At 44.9% G+C, this 19,922-nt stretch overlaps 1 pseudogene; it reads left to right on the top strand.

Moving 5' to 3' along the window:
- The first annotated feature begins 6,108 nt into the window (after positions 1 to 6,108).
- Positions 6,109 to 6,227, top strand: LOC134893783 (5S ribosomal RNA; annotated as a pseudogene).
- The last annotated feature ends 13,695 nt before the right edge of the window (positions 6,228 to 19,922 follow it).

The raw sequence follows: 19,922 nt of genomic DNA on the forward strand, positions 1-19,922 counted from the left end.
CTCCTTTTTGCAATTGCTATTGAGCCTCTTGCCATCCACCTACGCAACTCAAAGGGGTTTAAAGGGATAACCATCTCTGATTACACATTAAAAGTCTCACTATATGCAGATGACATGTTACTCTTTGTCACGGACCCACTCACCTCAATTCCACACATTATGACTCTGATAGAAGCCTTTGGAGAAGTTTCCGGCTACAAAGTTAATGTAGAAAAGTCAGAATTAATGCCGATAGGATCATATACCTTAGACTTAACATCAACCTCTGCTTTCTCCCGATTTCAGATTAGTTTGTCCCAATTTAAATATCTAGGGATTCATATCACTAGAAAAGTGGAGGATATATATAGGGCAAACTTCTCACACATCATTCAAAAAGTGACAGCTTTAATGCAGGCATGGAATCTTCTGCCCCTCTCTTTGCTGGGAAGGGCGACGGCGGTCAAGACAGTTATATTCCCCAAAATATTTTACCTGATCCAAATGCTCCCTGTAGCTCTCTCCAATGGTGATATTCTCTCCATCAACTCTGCCATCTCCTCCTTTTTATGGAATGGAAAGCGCCCTAGAATAGCCCTGACCAAACTCATGCTGCCCAAGAAACTAGGAGGACTAGGGATTCCTGATTTCAAATCCTACTCCACTGCGGTTTTCTTCCGTTATGCTGGTGATTGGTTGCTAGACGATTCCACTTTCACAGACGTGGCGCTGGACAATGCCATTTTTGCTCCCCTTTCCCCCGCCGCTCTACTACACCTCAAGTCCTCAATCATACCACCTTCAGTCTATACAAATATTATCTTCCATGACACTTACACCAACTGGATAAGCCTCCACAAGAAATTAAAAAGAGACTTTCGATACTCTCCTTATCTTCCCCTGTGGGGTAATCCAGATTTCTCCCCCTCCCTGAACAACCCAGCTTTCCGGGTCTGGAGGAGGAAAGGTGTGGCTCTCGTGAACAAGGTCTTTGACCCAGGTGGGAAAATTATCCCCTTTGCTGACATTCAGCAACAATTCTCTCTTCCCAGTAACATGTTTTACCTATATCTCCAAATCAGACACTATGCTCAATCTCTCCCTCGACAGGCCTCTACTGCGGCCAACACACACATCATTATCCAACTCTTACAAGCTCGCCCATCCATTGGGTATAGACTTAGTTACTTATACCCCCGACTCATCTCCGCGAAACCAGAGGTCACCCAGCTTTCAAATAAGATTCTTAGAAGCTGGATTACAGATATACCCTCTCTCAGTGCGAGCCCAGATATCTTGTTTACAAGATATTTCACATATGCAAAACATCTGCAATCTGCTTATTTACAAGAAACACACTTTAGATTCATTCATAGGGCCTATATCTCACCTGCCCAGAGGAAACACATGGCTGATAAGGAATCAGGTATCTGCTTGAAATGCTCTATGTCTAACGCAAAGTTTTACCACTGCTTTTGGGAATGCTCCAAAATCTATAGATTCTGGTGCAAGCTGATAACATATGTTAATGAAATTCTCAATGTCTCTTTATTACCCTCCCCGGAGGCTTGCTTATTATTCTGGTTTGACAAATGGAAGTTGGGACCTAGCATGCACGCCCGAATACCCTTTCTGGTCATTATCTTAACTCTAGCTAAAAAATTAGTTCTGAAGCACTGGATTAAGAAAACAGCTCCCACTATTCTAGAGTTGAAAACTCGCCTCCTCCAAATGATGTATTTTGATATGAAATCACTGCTGCTTAATGAACCATTAACTCTCGCTACATATCATAATAAATGGGACGCATTCATAAGATCGCTAGACCCGCAGTCTAAAAGTAATTTCTCGCTATTTTTTGGTAACCAGGACTGGTCCAGAATAAAAACCCACTTTGATTGCTGACTACCTGTAACTCTTGCAACCAAAGATAATCCACCTTATCTGTATCACCCCCCCCACAACACTAGGAACAGGCACCCGCCCACAATCTCCTTCTAGCACCTACAGTTTAAGAGTTTTAGACCATATCCATATGTAAAGTAAAGGTTTTCAATAACATGTTACTCGGGTATCCCAGGCTTTCCCGCTTTTACTCATCTATTTCCCCCCCGGTTATACTCCACCCCCCCCCCCCCCCCCCTTCCTATATGTGGCCCTAAGTGTTCCTGTCTGGTTGTATGTCTTGTCTGTCAAATGGTTAAAGTAATAAAATTTTTCAACTGATTGGAAGAACGGACATTCCCCGATCAACACTTGAAATTATATATGTTGTAACTGCTAACGTTGACCAGTTTGGAGGAATGTCTTCCGTTTGTATTGTTGATTCTGTACACCTGTGAAAACTCAATAAAATGTTTGTACAAAAAAAAAAAAAAAACAGAAATAAAACTCTACATACAAATTACATTATAAAGAGTTTTACAAACAAAAAAAACCCCATCCCTACATATTATCAATTTAGCATTCCATTGTACATAAAACCATAACTTAGACCAATGTTTCCCACCCTCAGTCCTCAAGACACACTAACAGTCCAGGTTTTAAGAATATCCATGTTTAAAAAAAAGATGGTTAAATCAAAATAACTGAGGTACAATGTAAGTCACCTGCAGGGCCGGCTCTACCATTAGGCAGCTTTAGGCAGCTGCCTAGGGGCACCACTGAATTCATCTAGCAAAAAACTGAAGGATGTTTCTGTATGCGGGCCAGTAATGAACTTTTACAGATGGGCGAATGGAACACAATAAGGAGCATACAAATATATGACGCTGGAATCCTGACAGCTGACATCCTGAATTTTAGCATGCCGGGGAGGGTTAGGCTGCAGAGAGGGAGAGTTAGGGTAAAGGGTAAGGTTAATTAATTTAATTCAAGATCTTGGTATTATATTAATCAGCATGTCAGCAGTCTGTATTCTGACCGGCGGCATCCCGTATACAACCCCAATTAAATATCCCCACCAGGCCCCATATAAAGTAGTATACAGTATATAAAGAATAGACAGTACTATAGCACTTTTAAAGTAAAAGTAGATTGTGAACAATCACAACTGTTTTTTACTTTATATATATGTCAGGATATACTTCATCACTTTAAAAGTCCTTTAGCGTTGTCAATTTTCTCTGTATATGTTTAATGGAGGTGGTGGTCGTGGTGATGGGGTTTGCAGGTTAGGGGGCGCTAGTCTGAAAATTTGCCTAGGGTGCACAGAGACGTTGCACCGGCCCTGGTCACCTGTGCTAAAGTGCAGTTATCCTTGAATCCTGAACCATTAGTGTGTTTTGAGGACCAAGGTTAGGAAACACTGAGTTAGACACTACTTTATTTATACATATAATAAAACTATAAGGGTTGTGTCTGTACATACAGAAAGATACTTCTAGGGAGTGGCACTGTTTATGAACTATGGAGATGAAAGAAAAGTTTTCGGAATATTTGTCTGTTCATTCAGGCATCATGCAAATTTGAATGAATTTGGATCGCGTGTTTACTGTTGTCTAGCTTAATGATCTAGAAAGAAATTGAGGTATATATGATCTTGATGTGACATCAGGGAGAGGAGCAATAAAAAAATTAGACATTTGACAATCAGCGCATGATGTGTGCTGGCTCGAGTGGAATTTCTGAACTCACTAAAGTGTAGCTAGACTTCCTGCGCACATAATTTTACTGGAAGTTGGTGTTCCGATTATACTTCTGTGGAACTTGACTCAGCCCAAGTTATGCAATGAAATCTGACTTAAAGTGACTGCTCTGCAAAAGAACCTAATTGAGGCAGAGATTCTAACGGGTTGTGGAGCAGGACTTAGGTTTGACTGTGTTTATTTAAAACAACAAAAAGGAGCGCTTAAATGTAAATTGAACACTCATACCTGTAAAAAGAAAAGGGATTAGTAAAATATGTTACAGCTCTTTTCTGATTATTTAAAAGAGATGGGATTTTGTGGATTCCAATAGTCCGTTTTTTTTATAGCCTGCGGGATTACTGTCCCCGCTTTCCCTACCTGTGGCGCCGGTTGTGATGGTGTTAATGTCCAATCAGCCTGATCGGCTGTGATGCCCACAATTAGCGGCTCCCGTGCTGCTGCGGCTCCGGCTTGGTTTCCTCCGTGCGGCTCACGGCTTTAGTGAGTGCTGACGTGATTACCACTTGGCGTCTCTCTTCCCAATCTCCGTGTTGTCTCGCGTTTCAGGCTATGCACCCTTGAGCGAATTTCATCCATTGAAAGAAAAACTGAAGGTAGCAGAATCAACATTCAGCACTGCAGTAAGTATAGAGATGTTATGATTCTTCTGGTGCATGTATTCTCTCTTGACTGTGTTTATACCACGTATACCTCTTATCCCCAACAATTTTCCTTTTCAATTTAAGTGCCTACAGTTTCCTGTAAGTGTCTGTTTCACTAAGTTGATCGAAAAGTCGCAGGGGCAAACGGTCAGGGATGCAGGCATAGATCTCAGGACCAGCTGCTTCTCCCATGGGCGGCTTTATGTGGCTTGCTGACGAGTTAGTAGCCCCAAGTATCTTTTTGTGTTAATCCCTGGAGGAAAAACTGCAAATATTGTTTACAAAGAAATTTTGTGATCAAGGTGTACAATATAAAATCATACCTACCAACATGACTCATTCCAGGAGGGACAAAATGATTTGTTCATGGATTTCCTCTTAATTTATTATTATGATCACCTGTTTATTCCTGCATTTCCTTCTTAATTTATATTTGCCATCACGTGTGTTGAAACACCTTTCTTATCAAATAACTAGTTTCAATACAGGTGAGGGCAGGGCCGGCGCTACCATTTTAATATACTCAGTAATATACCTTTTAGCAAATCCCAATCATTGGATCTAATACCCGGTTACCCTATAAAGAATATTCATACTTTAATTTCACCAGTGCATACTCCACAATAGTATGTACCACTGGCAATCCCATATTTAATATGGCGCCATCATCTTCCCTCGACTAGGTTCCCCTATTGCTCCTATCATCTCAGCTCTCGTCACACTCACGTCCACTAGCCTTTCCTCTAGTCCGCCCACCTATCGCGTCATTTTACGCACCTACGTTCCGATTGGCTGCAACGCGTCATTTGTTTCTCATCGTTTTCCCGCGTCTCCATGGGAACGTCCATACCTCCTCTCTAGTGACCAATTGGGTACGCACAGCCCATTGGCTGCTATCTAACATCAGCAGGGTTTTAAACCCCTCACACACTATCGACTATGAGATCCCGGAAGTGAACAAGCCCAACGGGCGAAACGCATTTTCCACGGACTACAGCGTGGGACCTGTCCTTGGAGGACCCTCTATTATCATCTATTTCCTTATCCTGACACTTTGAGTATCACTTTTCTACCTGTATTTTTCTATGTGTAATTTAGATTTGAATTCTCATTTCTATAGCATATCCACCAACGCTGCATATCATGCAGTTAGGATTTTTTGTGCTCTTTACAGCATTATAATCCTACATATTGCAGGCCAGTATTATTGGTATATGTGCTCATTATATTTGGCACACTATTCAATACTGCATGGTGCATACTGAGGATCTCTCGCGCATATTACAGTTTGGTAGTCCTATAGATTGCAGATTATTACAACTGCAATAGGTGCACTTTTCATTTGGCTCACCAATTAATATTATAAGCCTGCATTTGGGATTTCTGTGCACAATATAGCCTCATAACCCTATAGATTGCAGGATATACTTATTTTTGTACACATTGTTTCATTCCCTATGTATGCAGGGTGCTATACCCTTTAGGTTGTTTTTCTAAAAACAATGTTTTTCTGCCTTGCACAAAAAGGAATACATATGTGCGAATTATACCTACATGTATTAATTTACCTGATGCTGCATATTTTGTGATGAGGTTTTTTTCCCTCAGGGAGAGTAACCACTAGTCCAAATTCTAAAAAACATTTTTTCTCTCTTTTTTCACTATTTACTAATTTCCGTAGACTCTCATCCACGATCCTAGGATGTACTTTGCCACTGAGTGACAATTGTTTCACCCTGCCTAACGTGGAAAGCAGATCTACACACTATATGGCTTTATCTTTCTAAATCTCTACTCTACCATCTTCATATAGGTGCACTCTCATTGGTAGATAGCCTCTCTACTATCATATCACGCTGCTAATGCCCGATCTCGTCCGATCTTGGAAGCTAAACAGCGTCGGGCCGGGTCAGTACCTTGAGAGGAGACTCCCTGGGAATACCTGGTGTTGTAGAGTAGGGACTATTCCCCTTCTTTTGAAGGGTGGACACCAACAGCAGTATCACCACTATTTGTTCTTTCAAAAACTTCTTTCTATCCTTGCCGCGTCCAGATCATGTCAATATAGATATTTCTAATTCTGCACAATATGGAATAACAGGTGAATACTCAACTGCTTAGTATTAACCAGATTTAAGTGGTTCTCTAAGACACACTATTGACCTCCCTGGTCGGTCTCATTAATACAGATTATCTGTACTGGTCAGGAGAAACGGGTGTCAGACTATCAAGTGTCTGCAGCCTTTCTAATCCTTCTCGTGTGATTAACAGACCAGAACATTTTATATTTTCTCACGTCTTTCCTATGCCTACACCTTTTCTTGGATCGTAGAGGGGTAATAATTTTTTAATTGTTGATCAATAACTGAAGAATTCTTTCTTCTTTCTTCAAGAGTGCGCCCACACAAGAGCTTTCTCTCTCTCCTCTCGTTAGTATCTGTACTTTCTAGCTCTAGGCGCACCACCAATAGGGACCACATTTTGAAAGGCTTAAATCTCCTTTCCAATACTATAATTGTCCATTTGTTGGTTTCTTACAATTCTTGCAATTCATAACATACCGGTGCACGGTCGCTCTTCTTGTTCCGGCGCTACCATTAGGCAGCTTTAGGCAGCTGCCTATGAATGCCAGCCACTGGAGGGCGGCACACCCCTCCTGAATTAGTTTTACCTAAAAATCATGTGCAGGGCCGGCTAGCGGCGGCCGCAGTGCGGGTCTGACCAGCCACAATCAGTCACCCCCGGCCAGCGTGAGCTGCGTCTGCCGCGCCCCCTCTGCTGATGGACCCCGGCAACAAGCAGGAGCAGCAGCGCGATGCTGCTGTGTCCTAAATACGGACAGGCAGCAGCATCATTCTCTCCCTCCTCCCCCTGCAGCCGTAGGCAGGGAGGTCCGATTGCTGCCCCCGGCATTCCATGCTCCTTCACCCATCGCTGTTTGCCACCAATTGTTTGCCGCCCTCCTGCTCCTGGCACCCTTGTAGTTACCTGACCCTGGCCGGCTCTATACCGCATATACAGTATGACATATGACAGTATGACCATATACAGTATGACAAACAGTCCCAGCCACAGTCAGCAATAATATGTGTATATATATATATATATATATGTTATATATATATATATATATATATATATATATACGTATATGTATATATATGTGTAAATATATATGTTCTATATATATGTGTATATATATATATATATATATATATATATATATATACATATATGTATAAGACGAAAGGCAATGAAGCAGTCAGCGGCACTCAGGGTCTTGTTGTAGCAAACGGGTGTATTGAAAAAATCACTACATGAATCCCAACGTTTCGGGACAAACACGTCCCTTTGTCAAGGTGAATAACAAGTGAAGAGAAGAAAAGAACATATCTTTATACCAAGAACTGGAGGCCCCTCAAGTGCTCGTGCGTCCGGCGTCGCCCGCTGCTCCCCGGCGAGACCCGGCGTCTTCCGCTTACGTCATCCAGCGGCGTCAGCCGGTGCCATGGAGACCGGACAACGCCGGCGCTCCGCGTGACGTGCTATAGTAAACAAAAAGAAGAAACAGAAAACAGGCGCACAGATGCTGTGATTGATGGTGCTCCTTACCAAAACCTGTTCTGGCCATGTTGGTCGGACCAAAAGAGTGTCTACATCATGTTGTAAAAAGTGTATACTTTGTGCTCTAGGGCAGGAATAAACCTTTGTACATTATAGGTGATGTGAATACGTCTGAGAGCAAAAAGAAATAAATAAATACATGCTAGTAGGGCAGGTGAGTAGCCCTGCTGTGATTGGTCCAAATGGAACTGCGGTGGTCAGTGACGGTAAAGTGAACATGAGTGTGAGTGCTGTGAAAGTAAGTTGAGTGAAATGAATGAAAATCATTGCGTATAAGAGGACTGTAGCCTGCTCATGTGGTCCGTCCGTCACATGATCAATCAGAATATGTTTGAAGTCGTTGATGGAGTGTCTTTTTTCAGCGAAATGCCTCGCTATTCTGATTGATCATGTGACCAAATCCATAAGAGGCGGTGACAGGGAGAAAAAACTGCTGCGTACTGAGGCCAAATGGATCTTCAAGCTTGACACCATTAGTCCAAAAGGCCTTAACGAATTGATGCCGTGGAATTTGTTCCTGCAGAAATGAACGGGATGATCCAGGAGGTGTAGAAGAAACCCGCCCTAGACCAGAAATTTCCCGTACTGGGAATCTTTGCCCCTATCTATCTATAGTGTAACTCTGGACATTTTGACTAGAAAATTATTAGCCACAACTCTTAGACAGTGATGTGCTGTTTTTTCCACCAATCTCTGCCCTCTAGCTTCTTTCTTTTCGGTACCCGGGACATCTTTTAGCACTCTTTTTAACCTAAGTGCACCCTTATCACTTCTATAACTGTGTACTTTTCAATCATTGTATTTAACCTTGTTACTTACTGGCCATACAGACGGACCACATGAGCAGGCTACAGTCCTCTTATACGCAATGATTTTTATTCATTTCACTCAACTTACTTTCACAGCACTCACACTCATGTTCACTTTACCGTCACTGACCACCGCGGTTCCATTTGGACCAATCACAGCAGGGCTACTCACCTGCCCTACTAGCATGTATTTATTTATTTATTTTTGCTCTCAGACGTATTCACATCACCTATAATGTACAAAGGTTTATTCCTGCCCTAGAGCACAAAGTATACACTTTTTACAACATGATGTAGACACTCTTTTGGTCCGACCAACATGGCCAGAACAGGTTTTGGTAAGGAGCACCATCAATCACAGCATCTGTGTGCCTGTTTTCTGTTTCTTCTTTTTGTTTACTATAGCACGTCACGCGGAGCACCGGCGTTGTCCGGTCTCCATGGCACCGGCGGACGCCGCTGGATGACGCAAGCGGAAGACGCCGGGTCTCGCCAGGGAGCAGCGGGCGACGCCGGACGCACGAGCACTTGAGGGGCCTCCAGTTCTTGGTATAAAGGTATGTTCTTTTCTTCTCTTCACTTGTTATTCACCTTGACAAAGGGACGTGTTTGTCCCGAAACATTGGGATTCATGTAGTGATTTTTTCAATACACCCGTTTGCTACAACAAGACCCTGAGTGCCGTTGACTGCTTCATTGCCTTTCGTCTTACTTATTTGTACCAGAGGGCACCGGGGCACATTGTTCTTCAATAGTGGGAGTGCCGGTCCACGCCAGAAATGTACATATATGTATATATATATGTGTATATATATATACATTTCCAAAGTCAGCCGGCACTCTAAATCAAAGAACAACTTCCTCCGGTGCCAGAATGAGTGAAGAGATATGAATCCAATAAACACGGCACTCAGAGATAATATGATGAAAAACTGGATATATTCATTAACGTTTCGGGGCAGCAAGCCCCGTCCTCAGAATGAACACAGAAGCATGTTATATATATATATATATATGTGTATATATATATATATATATATATATATATATGTATATGCTCAAGGACAGAATATGGGACCCCCTGGGCTACCAGTTTCACTATCCATGTAGATGTAGAAGACTTCTTCAAGCACTGTGTCTGAAGACCTCTGCCGCACCGAGCTCTCGTTCCTGACCACGGCGCTACTATTTCAAATCTGCAGCGAACCGCTCCTGCTTGGCTGCCGGTCCGCGACAGATTTGAAATAGTAGCACCGCGGTCATAGGACCCACTGTGCCACCAACCACAGCAGGGCAAAGGGGTCACTAAAAGACCCCCTCTCGGATGGGGACACATAAAAGGACCCACTCACTGCCGTTCAGTGGCTTCCTTAGAGCTGAGAGCGCTGCAGAATAAGCGAGACATGGGGAGGCAGGGAACATTAGCGGGAGGAGCAGAGCGGAGACCATGGACACGGGGAGGAGCTGCCCCCACGACCAGCCTCCTGACTGAGAGAGGGGTACATCGTCCGGATAGCGAGGCCGGAAGAAGCGCCGCAACGCAACTACCAGCGAGCATCATGACGGAAAAGGAGGAAGGGTAAGTGTGGACTGTGCAGATATTTTGCGGCTCTTGTGCAGGAAACTCTAGAGGTGAGATCACAGCCGGAGGAGGAGCGTCAGTGTGTGGCACCCTTGGTGCCCATCTTCATCACCCAGAGTCCCGCAGTGCGGCAAAGGTTCCATGCACCTCACCCTGTGCTGTTCCCTCTTTCTCCCTGTCTCTCTTTGTCTCCCGGCTCTGTCTCCCTGTCTCTGTGTCTCTCTCCCTCTGTCTCTCTCTCTCCCTGTCTGCTTCTCTCTCCCTCTCACTCTCTCCTCCTTTCCCTCGCTTCTCTCTCTCCCCATCTGTCTCTCCCTGTCTGTCTTCCTCCTCTCTCTCCCTGTCTGTCTCCCTCGTCTCTCTCTCCCTGTCTCTATTTCCCTTTCCCTGTCTGTGTCCCTGTCTCTCTCCCTTTCCATCTCTCTCCCTGGCTTCTCTCTCTCCCCATCTCTGTGTCCCTCTCCCTGTCTCTCTCTCGCGTCTCTCTTTCTCTCCATCTCGCTCTCTCTCCTTGTCTCTCTTTCTCCCTTTCCCTCTCTGTGTCCCATCACTATCTCCCTCTCCCTGTCTTTCTCCCACGTCTCTTTCTCTCCATCTGTCTCTCTCCCTCGTCTCTCCCTGTCTCTCTCCTTCTCCCTGTGTCTGTCCCTGTCTCTGCATCTCTCTCCCTCGCTTCTCTCTCTCCCTGTCTCTGCATTTATCTTTTTGTCTCTCTCTCCCCTCCCTCGCCCCTCTCTCCCCATCTCTGTCTCTCCCTTGTCTCTGTACCTCCCTCATTCTGTCTCTCCATCAGTCTCTCTCTGTCTCTCTCTCTGTTACGTTCCTGATGCTCAGAACTGGAGAGATTTTGCGAGGTGAGTTCAGAGCACCAGGACGCGAGGCTGAACTAAGGAGTGGTACGAGAATAGCCCCTAGCACCCTACCTCCGTTGTCTTACCCGTGTGGTCAATTCACGCCTGAGTGACTATGGTTTCTTGGGCCCACGGCAGCCGCGTTTGAAGGGCGGATTAGGTCTGCCCAACTCCGATGCCCCCAGGTCTTAGCGTGAGACAAAGCGTGAACTGAGACAGGATAATAACAAGGGGACCTCTAACTAAAACAAACAAAAGCTAGGGGCTACTAACTACCCTGAAACTAAATATATGTGCGGCACGCCACCAAAGGAAAAGAACAACAAAAGATACCACTGTCCGTTCCCCCACACGGCACCGCCGAGTTCTGGGGAGGACAGTGAAAAGCGGAAACCTCCGCAAAAACCACCAACACAAAGGTAATACAAGGATTAAGCGGCCTAGGCCGCAACTCGCGGCAGAAGCCGCTACTCACAGACCGGGAGAGAACCCCAAGTAACGAGAACCCACGGATGACTCCAACAGGTTCGTTTTGGACAGGAAGGATTCCCAGGACCGGCTTCAGAACTCCAGGACACGGGAGCACAGGGAGCAGGATCGACCAGATACAGCTTAACCAGGAACAGACGTTACCAGGCAGGAACAGCATACAGGAAGCTATCACCAGGTTCTGTGCCAGGTAGTGAGGGAGAATTTAACAGGGAACCCTCCAATAGCTGCAGCGAAGCCTGATTAGTAATGTCGTGCAGCTGCCCTGCTGCACGACCAGAGCTAACAGGTGTAATGATTGGCAGGAAGCAACGGGGAACGCGGTAGTCAGTGGCGTCCCCGTTGCTAAGGGTCCGGCGGCTAAGCGCGCACGGCGTCCTAGCATTGCTAGGGACCCGGCGGCTCAGCGCGCACGGCATCCTAGCGTTGCTAGGGACCCGGCGGCTCAGCGCACACAGCGTCCCAGCGTTGCTAGGCGCCGGGCGGGCAGGGAAGGAGGTGCGGCGGCCGTGAGCGTCGCTTGGAAACAGACCGAGCGGCGCCGTGGACCGCAGCACCTAACAGTACCCCCCCTTGAGGAGGGGTTAAAGAACCCCTAAAGCCCGGTTTCTGAGGAAATTCCTGAAAGAATAATCTCTTAAGTTTAGGGGCATGTAGATCCTTATCCAGGACCCAAGACCTTTCCTCTGGACCATAGCCTTTCCAGTGAACCAAAAAATAAAGCCGGCCCTGAGAAACCTTGGAATCTAAAATCTTCTCCACCAAGAACTCTTGTTGCCCCTGAACATCCACCAGAGGTCTACCCTGGGAAGTCTTCCGAGGGAATCTCCTGGAAGAAATATACTGCTTCAGAAGGGAACAGTGAAAAGTATTGCCAATTTTAAGTGATTTAGGCAAGCGTAGCCGAAAAGCAACTGGGTTGACCTTCTTAACGATAAGGAACGGTCCAATAACTGCAGCGAAGCCTGATTAGTAATGTCGTGCAGCTGCCCTGCTGCACGACCAGAGCTAACAGGTGTAATGATTGGCAGGAAGCAACGGGGAACGCGGTAGTCAGTGGCGTCCCCGTTGCTAAGGGTCCGGCGGCTAAGCGCGCGCTGCGTCCTAGCATTGCTAGGGACCCGGCGGCTCAGCGCGCACGGCGTCCTAGCGTTGCTAGGGACCCGGCGGCTCAGCACGCACGGCGTCCCAGCTTTGCTAGGCGCCAGGCGGGCAGGGAAGGAGGTGCGGCGGCCATCAGCGTCGCTCGGAAACAGACCGAGCGGCGCCGTGGACCGTGGCACTTAACACTCTCTTTCTCGTCCATCTCTCTCATCTCCCTCTCTCCCTCGTATCTCTCTCTCCCTTGTCTCTCCCCCTCCCTCCTCTCCCTCTGTCCCTCGTCTCTCTCCCTCATCTCTCTCTCTGTCTCTGCTTCTCTCTCCCTCTCTGCCTCACTTCTCTCTCTCCTTATCTCTGTCTCTCTCTCCATGTCTCTCCCTCGTCTCTTTCTTTCTTTCTTTCTTTCTTTCTTTCTTTCTTTCTTTCTTTCTTTCTTTCTTTCTTTCTTTCTTTCCCAGTCTCTCTCCCCCTCCCTGTCTCTGTGTCTCACACAGTAGGAAGGGGGACATGGCTCAGAAAAGGAGGAAGAGGGTGATATCACTCACACAGGAGCAGTGTGTGTGTGTGTGTGTGTGTGTGTGTGTGTGTGGGGGGGGGGTGCATGGCTCACACAGGGGAAGGGGGTTATCACTCACACAGGGCAAGGAGTCAGTAAAATACAAAAAAATTTTTGCAAGGGGGGGCACAACATTTTTCTTGCCTCTGGGCAATTGAGCTGAAGTTACGCCACTGCTTACCCTGCTGACTTTCTCTCTCCTCTCTCTCCCTGCCCCTATGTCCCTGCTGTCACTTTCCCTGTCCCTCTGTTACTCTTCCTGTCCCTATGTCCCTGCTGTCATTTTCCCTGTCCCTCTGTCACTCTCCCTGTTCCTATGCCCCTGCTATCACTTTCCCTGTCACTCTCCCTCTCCTTATTTCCCTGCTGTCAATCTCCTTGAATTTTATCTCATTCCATGTGGCATAATGTGAATTTTGGCTCATTCTGTATGCTATAATGTGAATTTCGGCTCATACTGTGTGGTATAATGTGAATTTCGGCTCATACCGTGTGCTATAATTTGAATTTCGGCTCATACCGTGTGATATAATGTGAATTGCGGCTCATGCTGTGTGCTATAATGTGATTTTCGTCTCATACTATCTGGTATAATGTAAGTGGCATTACTGTGTGGAATAATGTATAGGGGGCATTGCTGTGTGGCATAATGTATAGGGGGCATTACTTTATGGCATATAGTGTTATATGGGGCACTATTACTGTGTGGCATAATGTGTATAAGGAGTACTACTATGTGGCAGGATTTGAATTGACTCTACTGTGTGGTTTAATGTAAATGGGCTCTACTGTGGTGTAATGTGAATAAGGGGCACTACTATGTGATGTAACGTGATTAAGGGGCACTACTGTGTGATGTAACGTGAATAAGAGGCACTACTGTGTGACGCAATATCAATAAGAGCCACTACTGTAATGTAACGTGAATAAGGAGGGGGGGGGGGGTAGGCTTAAGTTTTGCCTAGGGTGCCGAGAAACCTTCCACCGGCCCTGGGTGAGGGCAATCAAGAGGGAAGTCCAAGAACAGAACATTTTGTCCCTCCTGGAATGGGTTCTGTTGGGAGATATGTACAATATACATCACAATATTAGATATTACTGTCTTTGTAAAATGAGCAAGAATGTGGTGAACATAGAAATGGACAATTTTTCTCCCTTAATCTCATACTATGGTAGAAAAATAGTCAGATACCCTAAACCAGGCAGTCCCAACCTCAGTCTTCAAGGCACACTAACAGAACAGGTTTTAGTGATATCCAGACTTGAGCACAGATGGTTTGATTAAAATAACTGAGGCACACATTAGGTGGAATTCAAATGTTTGAAAAGTCGGTTGGGTGTCTTTTTTTTCCTGTCTATAAGATAGGAAAAAACTGACTCCCAACTGTCCTTTCAAACATTTGAATCTCCCCCATTAAGGCATCTGTGCTCAAGCATGGATATCACTAAAACCTGGACTGTTAGTGTACCTTGAGGACTGAGGTTGGGAATGCCTTCCCTAAACCATAAAACAGTTATGAAATCTTTACTCATTTTCACAATCAACTCTAGATAAATATTTATTATATATAACAGTATATTAATAATTCATTATTAGATAGTTAATATCACTTGTCAAAACTCTAGTTGGTGCACTTTGTGGATTTCTCATTTATGTGCAACCTGGGTCTACTGGGACTAAAGGAAAAATGTCTAGCAGTCTCCTTATGCCACTCTTTCTATCACTCTCAGTGTTTATACTGTAGTATTTTCTACAGTATATTTAAGGTACTATACCTTGATGCAACTGCTGAACGTATTTATTGTCAAGCGCAGAGGAATTTGCTGTGCTATATAAGAAATGGTTAATAAATAAATAATAATTTCTATTAATTGCTCCGATACCTCAAGCATAGCAAGTTCAAGAAACGTTTTGATGACCTATGGCTTCTGATCTGCTGCAGCAACTCACAATAGAAATAAATTACACCTTCGGACTCTCCCCAGCTGGATTGAATCTGTAATAGTCAACTGATTCCATAGGCGTGCGCAGGGGGGTGCCTGGTGTGCACAGGCACCCCCTAATGTCTGGCACCCCGATCTCACATGCCTGATGCAGCGATCGCCGAGCAGGCTGATTACTGTCCCCTCTGCGCTGCACCCTGTCAGGACTGCATTACTGACCGAAAGCATGGGTTAATCAAGGGTGCCACTGCCACCAGCTTTCAAACTCCCGGCTCCACCTCCATGTACAAAAACAGCGTGATGTGACATGATTATGTCATGCTGCTTGCACGACCACCCGCCACATGCCCACCTCTCTCCTTCTATGCTATGCCACCTCCAACCACTGATGAGGATCAGCATGCAGCCAGCGTTCCTCTTAGGAAGACCAATTCAATACTGGCAGGCGGTCGGCAGCAACATTGACACGTCACTCATTTTTCCAGCAGCAGCAGTACTAGTCTGCAACTGTCAGTGTCAGTGAGTGGCTGACTTGTAAGTAAGCTGCTGCAGCTTGCAGGGGAAAGAGAGGGGGAGCCAGACCAGGCTGAGGAGGAGCACTGTAACTGCAGTGAGTGCCATCAGGGGTGTAATGTATCTGCTTTATTAGGATTGGTACAAGGGTGGATATTTTATATTGCGTTGACCGACAATAGATGGTGCTAGACACGCCCAAAAGGCGGTGCTAGACACACCCCTCCGATGGTGCACCCCCTAATAAAATGTGCTGCGCACGCCTATGACTGATTCTCATTACAGACATAAGGATACCACCTATAGTATGCTCATCTGGTGCTGCTGCAGCTGCTGACTAACTGAATGTGCTGTCACAATTTAGGCCCTCACTCCGAGTTGTTCGCTCGCAAGCTGCTTTTAGCAGCTTTGCACACGCTAAGCCGCCGCCTACTGGGAGTGAATCTTAGCTTATCAAAATTGCTAACGAAAGATTAGCAAAATAGCGAATAGACACTTCTTAGCAGTTTCTGAGTAGCTCCACACTTACTCGGCAACTGCGATCAGTTCAGTGCTTGTCGTTCCTGGTTTGACGTCACAAACACACCCAGCGTTCGCCCAGACACTCCTCCGTTTCTCCAGCCACTCCCGCGTTTTTCCCAGAAACGGAAGCTTTTTTTCACACACACCCATAAAACGGCCTGTTTCCGCCCAGAAACACCCACTTCCTGTCAATCACATTACGATCACCAGAACAAAGAAAAAACCTCGTAATGCCGTGAGTAAAATACCTAACTGCATAGCAAATTTACTTGGCGCAGTCGCACTGCGGCCATTGCGCATGCGCATTAGCGACTTATCGCTCCGTTGCGAGAGAAAAATACAGAGCGAACAACTCGGAATGACCCCCTTAGTCTGTAATTAAACTCATGCAGTCTTTTAAATTTGCATATTATGCACCCTCCATTGTTCCTGCTCATACGCAAGCCTGTTCTAGATTATCCAGAGCTGGTGTGACTATTTAAGAATGATATATTCTAATTGTATGTACAGCTCAGTATAAAGGACACATCCCCCGTACCTGGTTGCTCGGTTATCCCTTTCATTGCTATTGTGAATCCACAAATGACAGCGGGAACTACACACAATAAAAACAACAATGCTTTGACATTTAATAGTAACTGTTTTGCTATAAGAAGCTGATGCAGAGTTGGAAGTAACATGAAATGCATTCCAAGATGTGGCTGCAGGAGCATCTATAGCAGAGCCGGCCCTAACCAATATGATGCCCTAGGCAAGATTTTGGCTGGTGCCCCCTAGCACCACCCCTGGTTCCGCCTCTGACCTTGCACCTCTTTCCCAGCACCATCACCCCTCATCCATAACAGTCCTTATTTTGGGGTTTGTACACCCTATATTTTAAAGAGGAACAGTTCCCACATTTGGCGCACACCCCAAAAAGGGGTGTGGTTTTTGCTGGCAAGGGGCATGGCCACACAATAGTAACCCCAATTCCAAATACGTCACACAGTACTGCACTTTATTCACATTTGATCATGCGATAGTGTCCATAATTCATATTACATCCCACAGTAGTATCACTTTACCTTATAAACGTTACTCCTCACAGTAGAGCCCCTTATTCACATTACATCACACTGAATTGCGCCTTATTCACATTACACTACACCCTATTGCTCTTTATTCACATTAGACGACACAGTAGTGCCCTTTCTATACGCAACACCACATAGTAGAGCACCTTAAACACATAATTCCACACAGTAATGCCCCTAACACATATGACACACATTATTAATGTCCTTATGAACATAATGCACCTTACACATTATTACAACCTTTATTAATGCCCTTTTACACATAATGTCCCTTACACATATGCTGCACATTATTAATGCCCTAATACACATAATGACACACATAGTGCCCCCTACACATTTCCTGCACATTGTTAGTGCCCCTATACACATAATGACAAATACAGTAGTACCCTGTTACACATACTGTATGCCACACATTATTAATGCCCTTATACACATAATGACACACATAGTGCCCCTTATACATATGTTGCACATTAATGCATTTTTACATGACACACATAATGCTCCTTACACATATTCCGAACACTACTGCACAACCAACCCACTCACATGCACACAGCACTCACACTGCCACTAACACTGTGACCTCTGCCTCTGCTTGGATACAGATGTGTCCTCATAAATCTTGCCTCAGTGCTAACGTCGGGCACATTTTTTAATGAAAATGCATCTTATTTGCATTGCTATGTGGCTAGGATGCACAAGCAGCTTCTGCTGATTAAAATGATATACAGCATGCCTATATTCTGTATGCGACTGCGGCTGTATCTGCATATGAAATGCTACACACAGAATATAGGCATGCCGCATATCATTTTAATCAGCAGAAGCTGCTGATGCCCCTGGGCATATCAAATGCCCTAGGCAATTGCCTAGTTTGCCTATAGCTATGGCCGGCTCTGATCTATAGTATAGGTCTGCAAACTCGGTCCTCATTACCCCACACAGTGCATGTTTTGCAGGTAACCCAGCAGGTGCACAGTTGTATTAATTACTCACAGACACATTTTAAAAGGTCCGCAGGTGGAGTTAATTATTTCACCTGTGATTCTGTGAGGAGACCTGCAAAACATGCACTGTGTGGGGTAATGAGGGCTGAGTTTGCAGACCTATGATCTATAGCATACCTGCTTGTTTTAACAATTATCATATATAGATGATGATGTATATGTACATAGAGAGTACTTGCACCTAAGCTATAATAATTGTCCTATACTAGGTGTAAAAGATGCACCTCTAAGAAGGCACATTTTCTCCTAAATTGGGTACACAATGGACCAATCTCGACCTGACATACTGCATACTTGCCTACCTGACCCTCTCCATGAGGGAGAAAATGCTCTGTTCCTGGACTTTCCTGGTAATGTATGATTGCCATCACCTGTGGTGAGCTAGTTCATTTGTCCACAGGTGATGGCAATCATACATTACCAGGAGAGTCCAGGAACAGAGCATTTTCTCCCTCATGGAGAGGGTTAGGTAGGCAAGTATGACATACTGTTACTGGGTGAATCAGAACGACATATTGGCTGGATCGCTCAGTGTGTACTGTACAACAGCCAATCTACGCATTCAATATTGTCCAGGCTGCTGTGCTGCACGGCTAAACAAGCAGTGTAATGAAGGACAGGACGAGATGTTGTTCCTTACTTCATGACATCTCTCTGATGTGTACCGAGGTAACGATATGTGGGCCTGTTGGTCGCCATATTGTTGGAGTACACATCGCTCCAGTGTGTATCCGGCTTTGCATTCAGGTCTGCATAGTCCTCACTGAGGGCATATGTAAGAACACCTTGTTTCATCGTAGTCCTCCTCTTTGTTCGATGCAATTAAAATGCGTATAACTTTGCATCACTGCACTTGTGTACGACCATTTTCGGAGCATGCATATATAAGAATATATAAGACCCATATATACTGTACATTCTAAAATAAATATTTACATTATAATTGTAAAAGGCTTGTGTTGACCTCTATTCCTTCCAGATGCAGACATAGGAAAGGAGAGACAGCAATAAGTAATAATGAATAATATAGTCCCAACCATTCTTTCCATAGCTCTCTCTCTCCCATGTCAGGATGGAAAGGGAGGACAGGGAGTTTTTATAGCAATAAGCCAGCTCTGAGGTTAATTGTGAAAATCAATGCAATGTCTGAATGCTGTGGAGGACGGGCTGATACTGTTATTAGCAGATATATTAGTAACAGGAGGTCAGCAGCAGCACAGACAGAACTAAACAAGAAAGCCATATATAATGCAGACAGTGTAAAAATAGAAAACACCAGCAGGATCCTTTCAAAGCGAATGTTGCTGTACAAAATAATATAAATGTAAACATTAGCCTTAGAAAGAAGAGTTAATAATACTTCATAATTAGAAAGCAGAGTTAGCATGGAATGGACAGAAGAGGCAGGAGCTTACAGCGTGGGAATGCTCTGCCGCTAATTCACCAAGTAAGAGTCACTGGGGGGTCAATTATAAACGATAAGAAAAATATATGCACTCAGTCTATTGGTTTTATGCAACTGTCCTTAATATGCTTTTTTTTTTTTCCACAGTGTACAATTGGTCTTTA

Source organism: Pseudophryne corroboree, chromosome 3 (assembly GCF_028390025.1).
Source record: "Pseudophryne corroboree isolate aPseCor3 chromosome 3, aPseCor3.hap2, whole genome shotgun sequence".
Taxonomy (NCBI): Eukaryota; Metazoa; Chordata; class Amphibia; order Anura; family Myobatrachidae; genus Pseudophryne; species Pseudophryne corroboree.